Source organism: Mus musculus, chromosome 6 (genome assembly GCF_000001635.26).
Source record: "Mus musculus strain C57BL/6J chromosome 6, GRCm38.p6 C57BL/6J".
In the NCBI taxonomy this organism is placed as follows: Eukaryota; Metazoa; Chordata; class Mammalia; order Rodentia; family Muridae; genus Mus; species Mus musculus.
The window spans coordinates 40913798-40919798 of record NC_000072.6 but is presented as its reverse complement, the minus strand read 5'-3'; the positions used below and the strand labels follow the sequence as shown (position 1 = coordinate 40919798).

The 6001-nt window shown below is 38.2% G+C and overlaps 1 gene; it reads right to left on the bottom strand.

The window, feature by feature from the left end:
- The window catches only part of Tcrb (T cell receptor beta chain), a 667076-nt gene that overhangs the window by 638573 nt on the left and 22502 nt on the right, over positions 1-6001 (bottom strand).

The window sequence follows — 6001 nt, the reverse complement described above, 5'->3', positions numbered from 1 at the left end:
TATAACCCTCTGTGCTTTATCTAACTCTCTATGCTTAAATAAGCACTAGGAAAATTTAACTCTTTCTTACTCTTCTGTGCTTCCTTACGTGCTAAAAGCTTAACTCTTTATTACTTGTGCTTTAATGAGTCTAATATCTGGTGATTAACACATGCTGTTTAGCAGCTGGGAATTAAAAAGATTTATTGCTAGTGCACTTTTCTCTGGAAAGTCCCAGAAGCCTTTCTGGCTAAGCTGATTAACACCTTGTGAAACAGAGAGGAAGGAAAGAAGAAGACTTAAGATACTTTATACAGTCACATATACACAGGCACATATACATTCACACTTTATGCAGTCACATATACACAGACACATATACATCCAAACACTCATATATCCACACTCTGGCCAGGCCTGGCTGTCTGTCACAATCAACTCAACAAGTAGTCATCTCTACTTACATATATACATATACACACAAATATATAGACAAGCAGGCATATGATGGATGGATGGATGGATGGATGGATGGATGGATGGATGGACTGTTGGATGGGTAAAGTTCCCAAGCCAAACCAGTCAACCAACAACTTTATTTCTTTTCTCTGGTCTTTTATACCTTCTTGGACAAAAAGTTCTTTAGAAAATTACTTCAGAAATAAAGTATTACGTAGAATGGAAGTTACAGAAGGATGTTGATATTAAGTTCAAAGCAGTGTTTCATTAGAATATATTAATTATAAGTTCAGAGCAATATTTTCTACATGCCCTTCCCTAATCAAAGTGTACAACTGTAAGTTTATCCTTGGACCTAAGTAATTTTTCCTTGAATACAAAATTATCTCGTCTATTTCTCTTTTTAGTGAAATTAAGAAAGATCATTGTATTTCTTTTTTTTAATTTTTATTAGATATTTTCCTCATTTACATTTCCAATGCTATCCCAAAAGTCCCCCATACCCTCCCCCCTCCACTCACCTACCTACCCACTCCCACTTCTTAGCCCTGGCATTCCCCTGTACTGAGGCATATAAAGTTTGCATAACCAATGGGCCTCTCTTTCCACTGATGGCCGACTAAGCCATCTTTTGATACATATGCAGCTAGAGACATGAGCTCCGGGGGTACTGGTTAGTTCATATTGTTGTTCCACCTATAGGGTTGCAGACCCCTTTAGCTCCTTGGGTACTTTCTCTAGCTCCTCCATTGGGGTCCCTGTGATCCATCCAATAGCTGATTGTGAGCATCCACTTCTGTGTTTACTACGCCCTGGCATAGTCTCACAAGAGACAATTATATCAGGGTCCTTTCAGCAAAATCTTGCTAGAGTATGCAATGGTGTCACCGTTTGGAGGCTGATTATGGGATGGATCCCTGGATATGGCAGTCTCTAGATGGTTCATCCTTTTGTCTCAGCTCCAAACTTTGTCTCTGTAACTCCTTCCATGGGTGATTGTTCCCAATTCTAAGAAGGGGCAAAGTGTCCACACTTTGGTCGTTGTTATTCTTGAGTTTCATGTGTTTTGCAAATTGTATCATATCTTGGGCATTCTAAGTTTCTGGGCTAATATCCACTTATCAGTGAGTACATATCATGTATCATTTGAGTTCTTTTGTGATTGGGTTACCTCACTCAGCATGATACCCTCCAGACCCATCCATTTGCATTCAAATGCTATCCCCAAAGTCTCCTATACCCCCCCCCGCTCCCCTACCCACCAACTCCCACTTCCCCTGGTGTTCCCCTGTACTGGGGCATATAAAGTTTGCAAGACCATGGGGCCTCTTTTCCCAATGATGGCCGACTAGGCCATCTTCTGCTACATATGCAGCTAGAGACTCGAGCTCTGGGGGTACTGGTTAGTTCATATTGTTGTTCCAACTATAGGGTTGCAGACCCCTTCAGCTCCTTGGGTACTTTCTCTAGCTCCTCCATTGGGGGCCCTGTGTTCTATTCAATAGCTAACTGTGAGCATCCACTTCTGTGTTTGCCAGGCACTGGCATAGCCTCATAAAAGACAGCAATATCAGGGTCCTTTCAGCAAAATCTAGCTGGCATATGCAATAGTGCCTGCGTTTGGTGGCTGATTATGGGATGGATCCCCAGGTGAGGAAGTCTCTGGATGGTCCATCCTTTTGCCTCAGCTCCAAACTTTGTCGCTGTAACTCCTTCCATGAGTGTTTTGTTCCAAATTCTAAGAAGGGGCAAAGTGTCCACACTTTGGTCTTCCTTCTTCTTGAGTTTCATGTGTTTAGCAAATTGTATCTTCGGTATTCTAAGTTTCTGGGCTAATATCCACTTATCAGTGAGTACATATTATGTGAGTTCTTTTGTGATTGGGTTACCTCACTCAGCATGATACCCTCCAGACCCATCCATTTGCCTAAGAATTTCATAAATTCATTGTTTTTAATAGCTGAGTAGTACTCCATTGTGTAAATGTACCACATTTTCTGTATCCATTCCTCTGTTGAGGCACATCTGAGTTCTTTCCAGCTTCTGGCTATTATAAATAAGGCTGCTGTGAGCATAGTGGAGCATGTGTTCTTATTACCAGTTGGAACATCCTCTGAATATATGCTCAGGATAGGTATTTCTGGATCTTCCAGTAGTTCTATGTCCAATTTTCTGAGGAACTGCCAGACTGATTTCCAGAGTGGTTGTACAAGCTTGCAATACCAACAATGGAGGAGTGTTGCTCTTTCTCCACATCCTTGCCAGCATCTGCTATCACATGAATTTTTTTATCTTAGCCATTCTGATTGGTGTGAGGTGCAATCTCGGGGTTGGTTTGATTTGCATTTCCCTGATGATTAAGGATGTATTGTAGCCTTTCTGACTGTTGTGAGGTGGGATCTCAGGGTTCTTTTGATTTGCATTTCCCTGATGACTAAGAATGTTGAATATTTCTTTAGGTGTTTCTGGGACATTCGATATTCTTCAGGTGAAAATTCTTTGCTTAGCTCTGTACCCCATTTTAAATAGAGTTATCTGGTTCTCTGGATTCTAACTTCTTGAGTTCTTTGTATATATTGGATATTACCCCTCTACCAGATGTAGGATTGGTAAACATCTTTTCCTAATCTTTTGGCTGCCTTTTTGTCTTATTGGCAGTGTCCTTTGCCTTACAGAAGCTTTGTAATTTCATGAAGTCCCATCTGTCAATTCTTGAACTTACAGAACAAGCCATTGGTGTTCTGTTCAGGAATTTTTCTCCATGTGACCATATGTTTGAGACTCTTTCCCATTTTCTATTCTATATGTTTCAGTATCTCTGGTTTTACGTGGAGGTTCTTGATCCACTTTGACTTGAGCTTTGTACAAGGAGATAAAAATGGATCAATTTGCATTCTTCTACATGCTAACTGCCAGTTGAACCAGCACCATTTGTTAAAAAATGCTGTATTTTTTGGCCGGATTTTACTCCTTCATCAAAGATCAAGTGACCATGTGTGTATGGGTTCCTTTCTTGGTCTTCAATTCTATTCCATTGAACTTTCTGCCTGTCTCTATACCAATACCATGTAGTTTTTATCACAACTGCTGGGTAATACAGCTTGAGGTCAGGGATGGTAATTCCTCTAGAAGATCTTTTATTGTTGAGGATAGTTTTCGATATCCTGGGTTTTTTGTTGTTGTTGTTGTTGTTATTCCAAATGAATTTGCAAATTGCTCATTCTAACTCTAGAATTGAGTTGGAGTTTTGATGAGGATTGTATTGAATCTCTAGATTGCTTTTGGCAAGATAGCCATTTTTACTATATTAATTCTGCCAATCCGTGAGCATGGAAGATCTTTCCATCTTCTGATATCTTCTTCAATTTCTTTCTTCAGAGACTTGAAGTTCTTGTCCTACAGATCTTTCACTTCCTTAGTTAGAGTCACACCAAGGTATTTTATATTATTTGTGACTATTGTGAAGGGTGTCATTTCCCTAATTTCTTTCTCAGCCTGTTTATCTTTTGAGTAGAGAAAGGTTACTTATTTGTTTGACTTAATTTTGTATCCAGCCACTTTGCAGAAGTTGTTTACCAGCTTTAGGCATTTTCTGGTGGAATTTTTGGGGTCACTTAAGTATATGATCATAACATCTGCAAATAGTGATATTTTGACTTCTTCCTTTCCAATTTGTATTCCTTTGACCTCCTTTTGTTGTCTAACTGCCCTAGCTAAAACTTCAAGTACTATATTGAATAGATAGGGAGTGAGTAGTCAGCCTTGTCTAGTTCCTGATTTTAGTGGGATTGCTTTCTTCAAGTTTCTCTCCATTCAATTTGATGCTGGCTACTGGTTTGCTGTATATTGCTGTTACTATGTTTAGGTATGGGCCTTGAATTCCTGATCTTTCCAAGACTTTTAACATGAAGGGATGCTGAATTTTGTCAAATGCTTTTTCAGCATCTAATGGAATGATCCTGTTTTGGATTTTTTAAAGTTTGTTTATGTAGTAAATTACATTGATAGATTTCCATATATTGAACCATCCGGGCATCCCTGGGATGAAACCTACTGGATCCTGGTTAATGATCATTTTGATGTGTTCTTGAATTCTGTTGGCAAGAATTTTATTGGATATTTTTGCATCAATATTCATAAGGGATATTGGTCTGAAGTTCTCTTCTTTGGTCTATGTGTGGTTTAGGATTAAGCATAATTGTGGCTTCATAGGATGAATTGAGTAGTGTACCTTTCATTTCTAATTTGTGGAATAGTTTGAAGAGGTATTAGGTCTTCTTTAGAGGTCTGATAAAATTTTCCATTAAAGCCATCTGGTCCTGGGCTTTTTTATGGTTGGGAGACTATTTATGACTGCTTCTATTTCTTTAGGGGTTATGGGACTGTTTAGGTGGTTTATCTGATCCTGTTTTAACTTTGGCAACTTGTATGTGTCTAGAAAGTTGTCCATTTCATCCAGATTTTCCAATTTAGTTGAGTATGAACTTTTGTAGTAGGATCTGATGATTTTTTGAATTTCCATGGTCTCCATTGTTATGTCTCCCTTTTCATTTCTGGTTCTATTGATTTGGATACTGTCTTTTTGACCTCTGGTTAGTCTGGCTAAGGGTTGATATATCTTGTTGATTTTCTCAAAGAATCAGCTCCTGGTTTTATTGATTCGTTGTATAGTTATTTTTGTTTCTATTTGGTTAATTGCAGCCCCGAGTTTGATTATTTCCTGCCATCTAATCCTCTTGGGTATATTTGCTTCTTTATGTTCTAGAGTTTTCAGGTGTGCTGTCAAGCTTCTAGTGCAAGCTCTCTCCAGTTTCTTTGTGAAGGCACGTATAGCTATGTGTTTTCCTCTTACCACTGCTTTCATTGTGTTCCATAAGTTTTGGTATGATGAGTCTTCATTTTCATTAAATTCTAAAATGTCTTGAATTTTTTTCTTTATTTTTTCCTTGACCAAGGTAATATTGAGTAGAGAGCATTGTTCAGTTTTCATGTGTATGAGTGTTTTCCATTGTTTTTGTTGGAATTTAAGACCAGCCTTAGTCCATTGTGATCTGATAGACTGCATGGGATTATTTCAATCTTCTTGTATCTGTTGAGGCCTGTTTTGTGGCCAATTGTATGGTCAATTTTGGAGAAAGTACCATGAGGTGCTGAGAAGAAAGTATACTTTTTTACCTTACTATGAAATGTTCTATAAATATCTATTAGACCCATTTGGTTCATAACTTCTGTGAGTTTCACTTTATCTCTGTTAGTTTCTATTTCCATGATCTGTCCATTGCTGAGAGTAGGGTGTTAAAGTCTCCCACTATTATTGTGTGGGGTACAATGTGTACTTTGAGCTTTAGTAAAGTTTCTTTCATGAATATGGATGCCCTAGCATTTGGAGAATAGATTTCAGAATTGAGAGTTCATCTTGGTAGATTTTTCCTTTGACCAGTATGAAGTGTCCTTCCTTATCTTTTTTGATAACTTTTGGTTGAAAGTTGATTTTATTTGATATTAGAATGGATACTACAGTTTGTTTCTTGAGATCATTTGCTTGAAAAATTGTATTCCAATC